The following is an 18,254-nucleotide window of genomic DNA, read 5'->3' on the forward strand; positions in this document are numbered from 1 at the left end:
AAAGTGACTAATCAAGCTAAAATCCTTGTACAATGGAAGTATATTGAGGAGGAATAAATGTGAACATGGTCACATCAACAAAGATGTGAATTTGCTTTTGGCATTTGTTCATGAATTATGATAGCATGTGATGCATAAATACTGCAAAGAATGTGCACATGGGGATCATGTTATCCTTGCTGTTTACAAATACAAAGGTCATTTTTTTAATAAGAAAAGCCCTGAGATCTCTTATGTGGAAAGTGATTTATCGTTCTGTATCAGACCAGTAGAGGAAGAAGGTGGATGTAATAAAAGTGGTTCTCACAAGCCCAAATTGAAAAAATATATTCCAAATATCATTAAATCAATCCATGTATTCCTTGCTGAAGATTGTAATTCCCTCCTTTAAGTTAAAGTTCTCATGTATGTTTTTACAAGAAAATTTGGAATTAAATTTGAAAAAAACCCAAAACTTTTTCATTGTGCTTGAGGAACAGAGCTGTCAGCTACATCCACATTATGGTGTTTTAGGTAATCCCTAAATACCCTGAAGATAAGGACTGAGTCCTTGGATTTGGCTCATATGCTATGGTCAAACCAACATAAGGAAGAGTGTACAGGACAGAGATGTGCTTTCAGTAGGCTGTGTTGTTGGGGAGTTGCCCTACACAGCATTATGTATTAGACAAATTTCCTAAGGGTTGAAGGCATCATGCCCAGGTATACTGCACTGCTGTCATTTAGATGGGAGATGAGAGAGGCATGTACAATTCAGGGCAGATCATTTTACACCAAGATGGCTTGTGGTCTCCTAGGCAACCACAGATGTGGATGTTGCTGTGTGAGATCTTAACGTCAGTGAGGAATCCAGAAGCATTCCTAAACTACAGCCTGAACTGATCATATGTGGAAGCGTATCTTCAATCAAAGAAGACTTCAACATAGCTGCAACGTGCTTTCCTCTGCTCACTAGCATCACTTCTATCTGGCTCAGCCTCATTATTAGCCAACTGTTCGTCATCTATGAACTGATCTCATGCAAGCACTGGGCCATCTTGGAGCTAGTGGTATATTTGTGTATAGTGAAGGTTGGGTAGAACTGTGTCATCTGGCACTTCAGTCTATGACATCTTAGTAGGTCACTTACTGGCTGCGTGCAGATGTTAAAAAGGTCTAGAGAATTGAACCTGGTGGAACTTTACAAGTGGGGGATCTAATGGGGAAGGTACAGTTTTCCTCTACTATCTTTTTTGGTGTTTATCTCCAGGAAAAGACTTAATTTTAGCACATGTCTCTGGACCCTCATGGTGTCTCTCTCAGGTGGACAATATGTACAGTCAACAGCACTGAATGATGGCAAGGTCCAGGATAGGATTCATCCATTGACATCAGGCGATCATCCATCAAAACCACTAACGTGTGTTTTGAACCATGTCCCGACCTGAATCCAGACTGTGCTGGCTCTTAGGCTGCTTTGGAGAGAGAAACTTGTGTGGCAAGGGCCCCTTCTTCCCTTGCCAGCCTCTGCACTTCTCCCCTCAGCAGGTAGTTGGGCTTGTAGCCTCTCCCTGGGTAGGGAGCCCAGCTTCTCCTGGAGCGCCTCACTCTCCTGCTGTCTCTTAGGTGAGTAGCTGTTGTTTTTTTCTGCATACCTGTCTCTTCTCTCCCCTCCTCCCAACAGGGGAGGCTTTAAAAGGTCTCAGGCAGGCCTGAAGTGGAATCAGTTGACTCTAATAGGCCCAAAATAGCCCTGTCCCAACTGATCCTAATCTGCCTGAGACAATCCTTTGTCCACTGCTCTTGCTTGACCTGTAGTAACCCACTTCTGCTTAACAGGGGAGTTGGCTTTTTGCCCTTCTAAGGCTGCTTTTCCCCCCTCCATTGCAGCCCCCTGGTTTGATTTTTGCTACAGTTGTTATTAGGTCTTTGCCTACGTCCTCTGTGAGCTCGTTTGTGAATGAAAAATTAGATACTGGGTAGTGTTTGACAAGAACAATTGGGAACATAGGTTGGAATCGTTTCTTTCGCTATTTTAGTTCCCCCTCTCCCCCCACACACGTCTGTAGCTACAATCCCTAACTGTTGTTTTCCTACTCCTTATCTATATTTTCTTCATCCTCTCTCAACCCTGGACATGGGGTCCTCCCTGAACATTCCTTTTCGAGAGTATTTTCCTTTCCCTGGGAAGGCCCTATATTCTATCAAGTGATGTGAAAATCAGAAAAGTGCCTCTTAAATATAGAGGGACTCCTGGGGCTTCAGAGGCAAAGCGTAGCCTCTGGCTCCTAGATGTGGCTTCCACTCTCAGAACTGTGGGAATGGTGGGCCTTAATAATTTAATCTGTACCCAGTTAAGGGGGCTCCCAATATTTCAGAATTCCATCATCTCTTTGGGTTTATCTTCATTTGCCAGCCATTGGGGACCCTCCTTCTAATAAGAGATGAGATCTGTCATTGTGGCTTTCTCCCCCCGTTGGCTCCCTCGTGTCCAGGGGTCTTACTGGGCCTATGACAGGTCTGTGCTCACTGCCAGTCAAGCTCTTTCAAAGATGGGATAGAAAGGGTCTAGGGTCACTCTATATTCTCTCATAAATTATATGTCTAAGCATAGTAAAAAACTTGTCCTTTTGTGTTAATAATTCAGCTAGATTATCTAAGTGTCTGTCTCTTAATGTACCAGGAGCTGCTTCTTAGTGCTCACGTACTAGCTCAGTTACTATTTTTGTTATTTTTAGGGAATCTTTGTGTAGGTGATAATTACATTAAACTATTAAGAAGCTACATTAAATGTAAAGGAAGCAAGAAAAATGAAAATCAAAGTCACTGGAACTGCAAAAACTAAGGTTTCTACAGAGATGTTAAAGCAAAATGCAGGACAATGTAGCACTTTAAAGACTAACAAGATGGTTTATTAGATGATGAGCTTTCGTGGGCCAGACCCATTTCCTCAGATCAAATAGTGGAAGAAAGTAGTCACAACCATATATACCAAAGGATACAATTAAAAAAATGAACAAATATGAAAAGGACAAATCACATTGCAGAACAGAAGGGGGATGCGGGGGGGGGGAAGGGGGAGGAAGGAAGGTAAGTGTCTGTGAATTGATGATATTAAAGGTAGGGAGAGTGGGATGTTTGTGAGTTAATGGTATTACAGGTGATAATTGGGGAAACTGTCTTGGTAATGGGTGAGATAGTTCAAATTCTTGTTAAGTCCTTGTTGGCAAGTGTCGAATTTTAACATGAATGACAGTTCAGAGGATTCCCTTTCAAGTGCAGATGTAAAAGGTCTTTGTAGCAGAATGCAGGTGGCTAAGTCATTTAGAGAGTGTCCTTTCTGGTTAAAATGGCAAGAAACTGTTTTCTCTTTGTGATCTTGTCTGATATCTGTTTTGTGGGCATTAATCCTTTGGCGAAGTGTCTGAGATGTTTGTCCAATGTACATAGCAGACGGACACTTTCGGCACATGATAGCATAGATTATATTTCTAGATGCGCAGGAATATGTGTTCTTGATCTTATAACTCACTTGGTTAGGTCCAATAATGGTATCAGCAGAATGAATATGTGGACAAAGCTGGCAACGGGGTTTGTTGCAAGGGAAGGTACCAGGGTTGGTATTAGTGTGGTATGTCCTGTGGTTGTTGGTAAGAATCATCTTGAGGTTAGGTGGTTGTCTATAGGAGACTATGGGTCTGTCTCCCAGAGCCTCTTTGAGTATGGTATCCTGTTCCAATATAGGCTGTAGTTTATTGATAATGTGTTGGACAGGTTTAAGTTGGGGGTTGTAGGTGATGACAAGTGGTGTTCTATTGTTGGTTTTCTTGGGTCTGTCTTGAAGTAGATGGTTTCTAGGTATTCGTCTGGCTCTTTCAATTTGCTTTTTTATTTCTCTGGGTGGGTAGTTGAGATTTATAAATGCTTGGTAGAGATCCTGAAGCTTCTGGTCTCTGTCAGTGGGATTAGAGCAGATGCGGTTGTATCGAAGGGCTTGGCTATAGACGATGGATCGTGTGGTGTGTTCTGGATGGGAGCTGGATGCATGTAGGTAACTGTATGAGTCGGTGGGTTTTCTGTAGAGAGTGGTGTCTAATTTTCCATTGTTGATTTGTACGGTGGTGTCCAGGAAGTGGATCTCTCGTGTAGAATGGTCCAGGCTGAGGTTGATGGTGGGGTGTAGGTTGTTGAAATCTCTGTGGAATATCTCCAGTGTTTCTTGGCCATGCGTCCAGATCATAAAGATGTCATCGATGTACCGTAGGTAGAGGAGGGGTGAAAGGGGACGGGAGTTGAGGAAACGTTGTTCTAGGTCAGCCATAAAGATGTTAGCATACTGTGGGGCCATGCGTGTACCCATGGCTGTGCCGGTGATCTGGAGGTATAAGTTGTTCTCAAACTGGAAATAATTGTGGGTGAGAACAAAGTTACATAGGTCTGCTATCAGGTTGGCAGTAGTGTCCTCTGGGATAGTGTTTCTAATTGCTTGTAATCCGTCTTCATGTGGGATGTTGGTATATAGAGCTTCTACATCCATGGTGGCAAGGATGGTATTATTGGGGAGGTTATCGATGTTTTGTAGTTTCCTTAGGAAGTCAGTAGTGTCTCGGAGATAGCTGGGGGTATTGGTTACGAAGGGTTTGAGAAGAGTGTCTACATAGCTGGATAGACCAGTAGTGAGCGTGCCAATACCAGAGATGATGGGAGATGTTAGTTTGGGCCAAAGTTTTATTTTTCTCTGGTTCACCTTCACAAGAGGTATATCTTGTACTATGGCTGTTTATATGAATGAAGCAAATAGGATTTGGCCTAAAGCATGTAGATTAAACTGCTTCTATTAACAGAAAATATGTTAAAAGTACCAAGGTCACATGGCAATATGCAGGATGGGCATTTTCATGACATTAATAGACATGAAAGAAATCTTATCATTTGTATTCCTGCCTTTTTTCTTTTAACTTTGCAATCTTAATACTATATGATCAGATTTTTAAATGGCTAAACTCCTATTTTTAAAAGAAAAAGAAATTGCCTGCACTTCATAAAGTTGAAAGAAAAAATGGGTGACTCCTTAAATTTTGTTGCTGCCCTTTGGCACCAACCTTGGGATAAAGAAAACTGTGTTCAGTTCCTGGTTCTGCTGTTTGCTCTTTGCCTGTCCTCTGGTAAATATCAGCCACATTTTCAGATGCATGTGCCTAAAGTTACACAAATTAAGGGTCCATTTCTGGCCACCTAAAGGAAAGTGACTTGCAGTGTGAGTTGCGGATGTCCCAGCCCTCTGGAAACTAAAACGCTTTCATTTGAATTAGGAATGGAAAGTTTCTGCCCAAAGCTTTAATAGCCAGAAAAAGTTATCATAAAATGTATTATAACATTGATGGACAAAACACAATATACAGGCAGTCCCCGGGTTACGTACAAGATAGGGACTGCAGGTTTGTTCTTAAGTTGAATTTGTATGTAAGTCGGAACTGGTACATATTGTAGGGGAAACTCTAGCCAAACATTTCTCCAGAGCTCAGTTTTATTCTCCCACACCTCACGTCCCTCAGTCTTTTATTCTCAAGCTGAGGTGTCTGCTGAGAAAAGCCGCTCTGCGTCTGCCTAGTCTGCTGGGAGAGGGGGCGCTAGCTTCGCGTCTCCCTGGTCTGCTGGGGGGAAGCAGCTAGTGCAGGGTTGCCTCACCCCGTTTGTAAGTAGGGATCTGATGTAAGTCGGATCCATGTAACCCGGGGACTGCCTGTAGTTAATACAGAGTTATATGGTCTAAGATAGAAATACTTCCATTTATGGTATTTCTGATGCTGGAGTGCATGAGATTTTCTTTTGAGACATTTGATCATATTGTACGCTCAGGCTATGTCTGCACTGGAATAAAAATCGGTGGCACAGCTGTGGCTGGTCCAGGTCACTGACTCAGACTTGCAGGACAAGAGCTTTGGGACTAAAAATTGCCACAAAGATGTTCAAGCGTGGTCCGGAGCCTGGGCTCTTAGACCTCTTCCTCCTTCCCTCCTCCACTCAGGATGCCAGAGCCTGGACTAAAGGCCACCAGCAGATCTATACAGCAATTTTACTGCCCCGCAGCCTGAGCACTGCAAACCCAGATCAGCTGACCCAGACCAGCCGCAGTGTTTAATTGTTGTAGGAATGTACCCTCGGTATTAAATGCTTTTCTCATCCTTGGCAGCTGCAGATAATGCACTCACCCTGCAGGAGGATGGAAGGGGATATTTTGTAGTGAACAATGTCTTCACTTTCTATTTTTCTGAACAAAAATTCACCCATAAGTGGCTGTGTCTAGACTGCATCCCTTTTTCGTAAAAGGGATGCAAATTAGACATATCGCAATTGCAAATGAAGCGGGGATTTAAATCCCCCCGCTTCATTAGCATAAAAATGGCTGCCACTTTTTTCCGACTCGGAGCTTTGCCGGAAAAAAGCGCCAGTCTAGATGCGGGATAAGGGATCTCTGAGGGGATAAGGGATCTTTCGTAAAAGGCTTTATTTTCCGAAAGATCCGCGTCTAGACTGGCGCTTTTTTCCGGCAAAGCTCCGAGCCGGAAAAAAGCGGTAGCCATTTCTATGCTAATAAAGTGGGAGGGATTTAAATCCCCGCTCCATTTGCAATACAAAGGGTTTACACTTTTTAAAACTCCCAATTATTATCGTTTTTACATGTCCATCTGGAAGTGGTATGAGGAAATAAAATTTATCATTTTCTTATATTACTGGAGTTATACATCCTTTTGGTTTAAGAGCTATTCATAGGAAAAAAACATTTTTTTTCTAAATGTGCAAAAGAACTGATATCCTGCCTTAGACAGATTGGGCAAATCTCATGTCATGTACATAATAAAACTGAATTAAAATTGACCTAGAGATTAGAAATTGCAATTCTGGTGAATTCTTTCTTACAACAAATGGGGTTTTTTTTATGCTGCATTGACTCCTTTTCCAGATTCGGTCTAAAATGGGGCATAGTTAGCTCTCAAAGAGTAGTTACTCATGCATCAATAAATTGTCTTCAAGGGTATATCTAGACAGTGGTACTATTTCAGGATTTGTCCAGTATCCTGAAATAACATTTTCCGCGGTGTTAGGGTACGTCTAGACAGTGACATGTAGCTCGAAATAAGCTACGCGATTCAAGCTACACAAATTGTGTAGCTTATCATATATATCAGGGGTTCCCAAACTTTTTGACACGGGGACCAGTATATCCATTCACGAGCTTTCGGAGGACCGGTAACATTCATTTGCATATTTGCATATGCATTAAGCAAATGACGAATATGCAAATATGTTGGGTTTGGTCCTCCCAAAGCCCCCAGGGGCAGCTTTAGCAAATCTTTTGATACGGCCACCCACAACATTCTTACCAGCAAGTTAAGGGAATATGAATTGGAAAAATGGACTGTAATCCAATAAAACCCTGCACCACCACATCGTGTATTGAAAAGGGGCTCATTTATTTTCAGAAAGTTGACACCATCTTTGGAATTTTTTATCCATATTCTCATTCTGGATGGTGAATGCACCAGGTTCTCTCCTTTCTGACACATTGTAGTGCCTTTAAACCTCACAGTCAGCAGTGGGGATATTTAAAAGGCTCTGCTTTAAAATTTTTATTCAGGATCTGCGTGCGCCCTGAACTGTCCCGCTCCCCGCTGGCCGATTCTCTCCGCCCTCCCCCCCCCCATCTTCTCCCTCCTGCCCTGGACCAGTCCCACTGTCCCCACCAGCCAATTCCCTTCCGATCCCTCCTGGCAAGCCCTGCTGCCCCCACCAGCCCTGTTTCCACCGGCCAGTTCCCCAGCCAGCCCCGCGATCTCCCCCAGTCAGCCCTGCTTCCACCGGCCAGTTCCCTTCCCTATCTTCCCCCAGGCAGCTATGCTGCCCTGACCCTTCTTCCCTGCTGCCCATATCCAAACCCTCCTCCCCCCTCCACAGCCAGCAATAAGAGCTCACCTGGTAACCCTCACTATGCCTCTTCCGGGAGTCTGAAACATACGGCTGCATCCGCCCAGCCCAGCTGACAGCTTGGGGAACCCGGCGCTGCACGGACAGTCCAGGAGCCCGGAACACCCTGGCAGCCATGCTGAGGCCCGGTATTTTTTTCCCAAGGCCCGGTACCGGGCCACGGCCCATAGTTTGGGAAAGGCTGATATATATAATAGCCCAATGTCTGTGAGTCTGTAATGCTGATGTACATGGTCCTGCCCCCTGGCCATGTACGTCACTGCCTCACCCCGTCCTACCCCCCTTCCTCTCCCACCGTGGCTCTCCGCTGAGTGCTGCGCTCCTCAGCCAGGCCGCTGCAAGGGAACCAGTGGTGCAAGTGGCCATTTGGGCTCCCCGTGGCAGCCTGGCTGAGGGGCACAGCACTCAGCTGAGCGCCACTGAGGGAGGGCAAGGGGGCTGGGCGGTGACGTACATGGCCGGGGGCGGGGCCTGGCAATGTACGTCACCACCCCGCCCCCTCCTTCTCCTTCTACCGTGGCACTCGGCTGAGTTCTGCGCCGCTCAGCTGGGCCACCGCGGGGGAGCCCAAACGGCCACTTGCTCTGCTGGCTCCCCTGCGGCGGCCCGGCTGAGCGGTGCAGAACTCAGCCAAGCACCACAGTGGGAGGTGAAGGGAGGCGGGGTGGTGATGTACATGGCCCCGCTCCTGGCCACGTATGTCACAAGGGTAGGGTAAAAAAAAGTACCAGACACCCTTGATCGGGGGCCGGAGCGGGGCTGGCTGGGAGGAGGGGGAGGAGGGCGGGAAGCAGAGCTGGGGGCGTGGGGATCGGAGGCCACGGGGCTGGCAGGAAGCAAAGCTGGTCGGGGTGGGAGTCGGAGGCAGCGAGGCTGGCCGTGGGAAATTGGGAGGAGGAACAGGCTGGCTGGGAGAGGGAATCGGCCAGAGGGGAGCCGGACTCACCTGAGCGTGTGCATCCCCAACGGAGACAGAGGAGAGAGAATGAAAGGCAGGAGGGGGAGAAGAGAAAGAGAGAGACGGAGCAGAGAGAGAGTGAGAGGCAGGAGGAGGAGAAGAGAAAGAAAGAGACGGAGAGAGAGGCAGAAAGCAGAGGAGAGCTGAGAGAGAGAGGGGGAGGCAGTAGGAGGAAGAGAGAGAGAGAGAGAGAGAGAGCGGAGCGAGAGACCGGAGGCTCAGGAGAGAAGACCGATGTGGAGCAGAGACCTGAAAATCCCATCTTATGATGGGCTAATTGGCTAGTTTCTAAATAGTCTTTTTTGAAATTTGGCACTGCCAACATAGCGCCAAATTTTGAAATAGACCACTATTCTGACAAGTCCCTTAATCCTCATGGAACGAGGTTTACTGGGATGTCGGAATAATAAGCCCATTATTTCAAATATATTTTGAAATAACAGGTTTGTTGCTAAAATGCAGAAAACGCTATTTCAGAATACCGGACGTATCCCGAAATAGCAGTGCTGTCTAGATGTACCCTTGGCAACAAGCCCGTTATTTCAAAATATATTCAAAACAACAGGCTTGCTATTCTGACATCCCGGTAAACCTCGTTCCACGAGGATTAAGGGTCTTGTTGGAATAGCAGTTTATTTTGAAATAATCTATGTAATTTGCATAGCTCGAATTGCATAACTTATTTTGAGCTGTGAGGCACTGTATAGATGTACCCCAATCCTAATATGGGATTAAACAAAGTCAAATTGAGGTGAAAAAACTGTAGTGTTGTATTCTCCCTAGATACGGAATCACTAAAACAGATAAATGCTTGTTTTCTCAGACATGTATCTGTGAATGTAAAAAATCCCAATGCAAATATTAGCACACAAGAACATTATGTGGAATTTGGAAAATCCTTGGAGGATTTGAATTCCATAAAGCCACAAAATCGTTTTAGCACCTTGTTGTGACAGTTATAATCTTGCTCCAATTTACTGCATGTTGTTTCAGATTTTTGGGATGAGGTAACAGTTTTTCTTTCCGTTGTGATAACACAGTGGAAAGAACTGATTATACAAAACGTGAGAGGGGAATTACGGTATTTTGTGTTGCAAATGCTTTGGGAGAGATACAATGTCCCTGGTATGTTTTTGTACAGACCTCAGCTCAATGGGGCTCTGATCCTAACTGGAGTGTTTGGGACTTGCTGTATTATAAATATTAAACAAAAATAATGCGAGCACAATTCAATGCATCTCCATGTTCTACTAATTGTAATAACCAACAGTTCTTCCTTTTGGAAGCTTTCTTTTTGGCAGGAAAACTGACTCAATGGGAAAGTCATCAGTGGACTGGCCATTTGAGATGTTTTAAAAATTGTCTGGTAGATTCCATTTGGACATAATCTTTGATATTATCTGTTATGACTACAACTGAGGAAACTATTTTCAGGGATCAATTTAATCAACTAATTTCAGTCTTCTGCCGTTTATGATATACATGAATAGACTTTAGCTTTTATTAATTTCATCATTGGTTTACATATGTGAACATATTTCTGCTTACAACTTACTTTCAAACTGCATGTATTAAATGGTTCGGAGTTTTCACTATTCATAATACTCTTCTTACACTGTGGTTTATATCACCATATCAGACCTATTCTACTTCTTCATGGATAATATACAAACCTGTATGGTGCTTCAAGATGGCTGCATACATAACTCAATGAATACATATTTACATGAATATTCCCATGCAACTATGCGACTATGTATTTGTAAGCATATGTAGCACATATTTCACTTTAAAAGTAAAACCCAGCCCTGGAAGAGGGCTGAGAGCAAAGCCCCACAGCTGAGGCAGGTACTAGCCAATTAGGGCCCAGCTGAGTGGAATATAAATAAAGTCTCCAAGAGGGGAGGAGAGACTGACTGACTCTTGCTCTGGTTGGGGAGCAAGAGGGTCATGGCTGCTACGGAAACTAGAGGCTTCCTGATACAGAGTAGTGCTGGGTAGAGGCAGGCAGAGCTGGGGAGCTCTGGCCTGACTTCATTCCCAGGCTGTAGGACAAGGTCTGAGTATACTAGGGAAAAGGCAGGCAAAGCTGGGGAAGTTCTCATCAGGCAAGCTCCCAGGCTGCAGGGCCTGAAGCAAGGCCTGAGGGTATAAAGGCTGCAGAAGGGCAGCCAGGGGAGGCAAAGGCAGAGGTCCACACCCCCTCGCCAATGATGCGTGGCCATTTCAGACTGCAGTTTGCCCTTTTGGCAGGGGCTAGATGAAGACTGGCAGTGGGTTACTGAGGCAAGATGGACACAGGGGGTTGAGGCTTCCCAGAGGGGGAGGACCCCAGAGTGTGGGGTCACTACTGTGATGGGGCAGGACCCAGAGGTGGAGAAAATACGTTCTCCTGGGCCAAAAAGCTCATTTCCAGGGTGTCCAGCAGGAGGTGCCCGTGGTGGTGAGGTGCACCCGGTTATACCCTGTTATCAGTTGCTTATTGCTTTACCAAACTGCAAGGCTATGTCTACACTCGCGGCTTCTTGCACCAGAAATATGCAAATGAGGCTAAGCGTGGAATATCGCCGAGCCTCATTTGCATACCTAATGAGCCACCGTTTTTGCAGAAGAGGCTCTTGCGCCAGAAGGAGCTGTCTACACTGCCCCTTCTTGCGCAAGAAAACCCCTCTTGTGCAATGCCATTACACCAATTATTTTCAGGAGTAACTGCATTGCACAATAGGGGTTTTCTTGCACAAGAAGGGGCAGTGTAGACAGCTCCTTCTGGTGCAAGAGCCTCTTCTGCAAAAATGGCGGTTCATTAAGTATGCAAATGAGGCTCACTGATATTCCACGCTTAGCCTCATTTGCATATTTCTGGTGCAAGAAGCCACGAGTGTAGACATAGCCCAACTGTTTATGCTAAAATAAAACATGCTCAGAGTTTCTCTCAGGCTATGTTATTTTTTTTAAAGCTTCAGTAAAACCAGTCCAGCTATCTTCAAGTAGAATGGTTAGGAAATATACATTGTGTTGCCGATGTTAAGTTCTCTCAACCATTTCACTGAAAATTTCTAGTGCCACCATGCTCTAGAATAAGTTCTTGAAATTTGGCAAGGTGCCCTTTTCAGCAGGTGCCCTTGGTTGTCTCTGTGAAAATCCACCCATTGGATCAAGCCATTAAATTACTATTTGTATATGCTTAACTGAGGTGTGTTAGAAGCTGGCAGTTAAATGCTCGAAAGTTTAGGGAGATGGGGTTTGATGGGAGGGGAGCAGAATATGGGTAGTACAGGAAGGAGAGGGCAGCAACTCAGAACATTGTTTTGCTACACCTAATTCTTCATTTCTGAAAGGACTTTATGCTCATGGCATAAAACTAGATATGTCCCTGTGCATCTCTATTTCATGCTACAGCTAAGTGGTTAAGGATGGTCTGGTCATATTTAAACATGCCTCAGCATAGTGGGTGGATTAGATGACCCCTTGAGGTCCTTTCCAACCCTACATCTCTATGTACAGGTAGTCCCAACTGTCTTATTGCAGCTCTCTTCTTGAAAGTGGGTCACATCCCTTCTGATTGAATTGGCCTGGTTAACACTGGTCCTCCCCATAGTAATGTAAACACTTCCATCTTTACATATGTATACATCCCTGCCAAACTTATGTTTCCACTTGATCTGACAAAGCTCCAGCCCAGGAAAGCTTATGCCCCAATACATTTGGTAGTCTTTAAGGTGCCACAAGACTTCTCATTGTTTTTGCTCTTACCTATTCATTGTACACGCTAGAGTCCAGGCTCTGTTCTTTGTGCATGTGGTTTCCATAGTCTCTCTAATTAGGAAGGCAACTGCAGCTTGGGTTACATAACCTTATGTGACCACTGTTCAGCTTCATCAAAGATTTTACCAAGGTCAACCAGCAACAACAGGTTGAAGCCCCAATATCTCAAATATAAAAATCAAACAGATAAATCTCTTACATTGACAGTGTATTTAATACATAATAAAGAAACAGTAAAGATGAGAAATGTTGGATCATGCTGCCTGTATTTAATTAAGCCAGGATTATTTTGAATACCTGGAGTCCCTAACTTTCACTTTCTGAAGTGATTCCTCCCCTTCACCATACCCTCTGTTCCCCAAAAGATTCAGTGTTATAGCTGGCCACATTGCTTTTTGACCTGTGTGTCTCCTGGATCAACAGTGCTCCTTTCCTCAATTGAATAAATTATTTTTTCTTTCCCTCTCCTATTGAAACCGTTACATAGGATATGTCTACACTAAAGCTGAAGTCAACTTTTTATTAGGTCAACTTACAGCCACCAGAGTAATTACTTTAGTGGTGCATGTCCACACTGCTCTCCTGGCGGAGGTGTGTTGTCCTCAACAGAAGTACTTCCACTGACCTAAGAGGTGCAGTGTGGGGAGCTGAGAGGCCAGGCTCTCAGTTCTGCTGATAGCTCTGTGCTGAGAGCCCATCTACCCCACAGGCTCCAGGTGTCCTAGTGGCATGGCCCGTCTCCACTCCCTATTTTCTGCTGGCAGGGAGGACGAAGCCACCTGGGGGCTTCTTACCTTGCCAGGAGTGGAGGGAGAGGGAAATGCCCAGATCTTCAGAAGAGCCAGGGATAGCCACGCTCTAGCTGCCCAGCTTTCTTGTCAGTCTCACAGCTCTGCTTGAGCCATTAAATCAACAGGAGAGCTAACAGCTAATGTAAGTAACATAATGTCTACACGGACACTGCTCTAACTGCACTGACATATGCTCTTCACATCTCTCATGAAGGTCGAATTATATTGGTGTAGTGGGGCACTTACATTGGTGGGACAAGCTGTAGTGTAGACACTGACATAATTAGTGATAGAGATGCAGCAGTGTTAGTCTGGTGTAGCTGAAACAAAAGACAGGACTATGTAGCACTTTAAAGACTAACAAGATGGTTTATTAGGTGATGAGCTTTCATTGGCCAGACCCACTTCTTCAGATCAATATGTGGAAAAAAATCGGCACAACCATATTTTCTTCCACATATTGATCTGAGGAAGTGGGTCTGGCCCACGAAAGCTCATCACCTAATAAACCATCTTGTTATTCTTTAAAGTCCTACATAGTTCTGTCTTTTGTTTCAACTGAGATAATTAGGATGACATAAGGCAGCTTAACTGTTAAGTGTAGAGCAGGCCTAAGTGTGATGATGAGAGGAAGGCTAATACACAGTTAGGGCACTAGCTCAGGATTTGAATCATCTGGGTTTCTGTCCCTGTTTTGCCACAATGCCACTTCCTATCTGACACTTAGCCACTATGTTCCTAAAGTTCCTCATCCATAAAATGGGGATAATAGCATTTCCCTACCTCATAGGGTTATTGCGAGGGAATCGGGAGTGTACAGGGAAACAATTAACAACATTAATTGCATTCTTTAAAGTCTCATAAAAAGATGTTAAAATATAAGAAATGCAAGCTAACATTGTAAAGTTTATTTAAAATGGAAGAAAAATATAGTTTGAGGACAGCTTGACTTACTGGTAAAATTAAATGGGTGTTGCATCAAAGTTTAGAAAGTCAGAACCTAGAGAAACTGGAGATAGCAGTCTTCCAATACTTGAGGCTGCTGTAAAGATGGAGAAAAGCTGTTTGCTCTTGCCACAGAAGTCAGGACAAGAGGCAATGAGTTCAAATTACAGCACAGCAGATGTAAATTAAATCTCAGGAAAAAACTTCCTAACTGTAAGAACAGCAGAACAATGGGGCAGACTGCATAGAGAGGCAGTGGAAGCTCCTTCACTGGAAGTTTTCAAAAGGAGTCTATCTTGGATGGTTTAGACATGACACATCCTGCATTTTAGTGGGGGATTAGACTAGATGACCTTCAGGTCCCTTTTAACCTTTTGGTTCTATGATTCTATAGTGGAAGTAGACATGTAGGTCTTGAGCTACATGTTTTGAAATGTATTTCAATGAGAGAGAGGTTGAACCCATGAAATCCTGTTGTAATTACAGGGGCTAGTTGGAATGACTATTCTCAAACTAGGTTTGTCTTTTGGTGACAGGAAAAAAATAGTAAAGGGTATGTCTACACTACCCCGCTAGTTCGAACTAGCGGGGTAATGTATGCATACCGCACTTGCTAATGAAGCCCGGGATTTGAATTTCCCGGGCTTCATTAGCATAAGCGGGGAGCTGCCATTTTTAAATCCCCGCTGCTTCGAACGAGGTGTACCGGTAGTTCGGAATAGGCACCCTAGTCCGAACTACCTAGTTCGAGCCCCGTGTAGCCGCGCTACACGGGGTTCGAAGCAGCGGGGATTTAAAAATGGCGGCTCCCCGCTTATGCTAATGAAGCCCGGGAAATTCAAATCCCGGGCTTCATTAGCAAGTGCGGTATGCATACATTACCCTCCTAGTTCGAACTAGGAGGGTAGTGTAGACATACCCAAATACAGGAGACCCTCATGATTCATGGAATCACTGTTTTACAATTCTGCATATTTGCGGGTCTTCTGTCCCAGCTGGGGGGCTGGTGGTGAGGCCAGGAGTTGCAGGGAACTCACCATAACTGAACTGTCGCAGCAGCTGAGGTGAGATGCAACTCCTAGTGTTTGCGAATTTCAGCATTCATAGTGGATCCGGGAGTGACTTTGCAGGAATGCCGAGGGTTTCCTGGAGTTAAATTTTTGTAATTTGGAGATTATACGGTTTATTAAGTGGATGTTGGGTTAATTGTACAAATTGCTAGAATGTTGCTCTGTGACTACTACAATTAATCTTCGTTGGTCCCGTATGAAAATTACCGAGCTTTCTTCATGATGCTAGCTTCTTCTAATTGAATAAAGCTACCATGGATATTCTTGATCATGGTGTTTGTTTTGCATCCCTAAATTATGGGATTAGAACAACTATTATTCTTGTTGCCAGTCAGCTATTATCTGGTTTTAAACTGCTGTCTCTTAACATCTTTTATATGCAAACTTCCTAAGCAATTGAAAAGATGCTGTAGGTTTTGTCATCTCTATGTATCACAGAGAACCTGAATAGTTACTACATGCACCTAGTGTATTTATATACATATAGGTCCAAACTCTTCCATGTCTTCAATTCATGCTGATTTATACATAGTGTGACCCTGGTGAAGTGACATACATTATGCTTACACTAATAATATTTATTATAACATTATTAGCAGTTTTCTTCCTGGACATGGAGCATAATCCTCCTCCCCATTTCTCTCAAAAAGTGAGTAAAGACCTTTTTAAAACACAAAAATGTCCTTTTGGAGGATGGAGTTAGGGTGAAAAGTGTTTTAAAATGATTTTCAAAAGCAGCTATACTTTGATTATTCCACAGAACCCAAGCCAGTTAAGTCAAGATTTAGCTGAGCAACCAATTAACTACATAGTTGCTCCAGAAACAACTGCTGTAAGAACATATTTTAGAGCCTTCTTGTTTAGATTCCTTTTTCTGTTTTGCACCAATTTATGATATGCAGTGATAGATTCTGATGAAGAAAACAGTAAGAAGATATAACTGCAAAACGAGAAAATACAGTGCTAAATTGTCCATGAATTCAATTTATTTACTGAAGTCCCGGCGGATTTCTGTGAAATATTTTCATGACTGGTTGGAGAATTACACATTCTTTCTTTCTCTCCTACAATGCAGCTATTTATAGGGATTGTTTGGCTTTGTATTTTTAAAGAAAAGAACAGTATTTGACACCCCTTGTCTTTACAGGGAAACTGCAGAAATACAGTTATCAAAGAAAACTTCTTAGTGGCCCACACAGACCTTTCTGGATGTGATTGAGAAAAAAACTACTGTATACAGAGGTATAAGTATAACTAATTTCATTTTTGCAATGCGTGTCAACATTTTGAGGAAAATTATTGACATGAAAAGAAACCAAAGACACTGCCTTCTTTCTTGTTTCTCAGCCATTTACAACCACACGAGTAATGTCTATAAAACATAATACACATTTCAGGGCAAGTTTGCAGCTAAGCATCTGTCTTTTAAAATGTTCCTTTTACATGACTACATATGAGTTGAATTTTGGCATGGCCCACGTGCATTAGGGTTAAGGAGAGGGCACAAAGATCTCCTTCCTCCCCCGGCAGTTTCTCCCTCAAACGCCTTCATGCTTTCACCTATATTGCCCCTTATGCGTGAGAACTCCCCAGTAAAATTGAGGAAGGCAACACCTCATTCTCACTGAAATCCCTGCTTAAGACACACTTCTGCTCTGATGCCTATCTTGTTAATCGTGGCGAGGCTGGTGACAAGCTGCTGTTGTCCCTCTGTTTATGATGCATATTACTGTAGCACCTAGGTGCCCTGGGCATGGACCAGGATGCTAGTGTGTTAGGTGCTGGACAAACACTGAACAAAAAAATGGTCCTTACCACAAAGAGTTCTACCCTTTTCCTTTATCCTACACCTTTTATTGCTACATAAGAACAGCCATCGCGGGTCAGATCAGTGGTGCATCCAGCCTGGTATTCTGTTTTGTGACAATGGCCAGTGCCACATGCTTCGGAGGGAATGAACAGATTCCATGCACTGTCACCCAGTCCCAGCAACAGGCAATCAGAAGCACCCAGACCCTGGGGCTGCATCCCTGATCATATTGGTATGATTGTCTCTGGAGCCTTTTTGAAAAATCACATTATATTGGCTAGTCATATGATAACTCCCATTCTTCCTGTTCTTGCCCTTCACCCAACCTCTACCTCCAATTTTTATTTTATTTTTTACAGTAAAGTCAGCAACCACGGGTACTGAAACAATTTCTATCATGGGTATGATGGACCTCCCCATGCTTTATGAAATGGACTTATGGACACAATTATACATAACTCGAAAATGCTTTGGACAAAATATCTCACGTAGCCTATCAATCTTGATGTCGTAATCCACTGGATCTGTATATCATATTTTGGTGTATGTATCGTTCTTGGGTGTAAAGTTAGGTATATGGAGTATGGTTTTAGAAGTGCAAATGCAAGCCATCAAGGGTATTTATAGGTGGTTACTCAGACACAGAGGGAAACAGCCTATTTTGTCCTTTGAGTCCACGCAGTGCTTGATCTTAGAAAGTCACACAGCCACCCCAACCAAGCTATTGTCCATGTAAAGCTGGAATGTAGAAACAGAATTCCTGTCCAAAATGGAACCCATAAACAATGGGGAGCGAGCAGTTTCTTTGTCTTTGGCTGATATGGCACACCCAAGAGGGTAACTAAAGACCCCAGGGAAAAGGAGACTTCCCTTGTTTGGAGGCTTAGCTGGAATAATAACAATTTTAGGTTGAATTTGTAATAAGCTTGAGTGTTATGTTAGAAGTAGCT

General features: G+C 43.8%; 1 long non-coding RNA gene across 2 annotated transcripts in view; it reads left to right on the top strand.

The window, feature by feature from the left end:
• The window catches only part of LOC142827274 (uncharacterized), a 139,400-nt gene that overhangs the window by 114,098 nt on the left and 7,048 nt on the right, over positions 1-18,254 (top strand). Inside the window, exons 2-3 of one of the 2 annotated variants that reach the window (XR_012901901.1) lie at positions 16,642-16,736; positions 17,664-17,847. This is a non-coding gene — a long non-coding RNA (uncharacterized LOC142827274). The remainder of the gene's footprint in view (positions 1-16,641; positions 16,737-17,663; positions 17,848-18,254) is intronic. The other variant, XR_012901900.1, reaches the window with a different exon arrangement.

This window comes from Pelodiscus sinensis, chromosome 2 (genome assembly GCF_049634645.1).
Source record: "Pelodiscus sinensis isolate JC-2024 chromosome 2, ASM4963464v1, whole genome shotgun sequence".
NCBI classification, from domain to species: Eukaryota; Metazoa; Chordata; order Testudines; family Trionychidae; genus Pelodiscus; species Pelodiscus sinensis.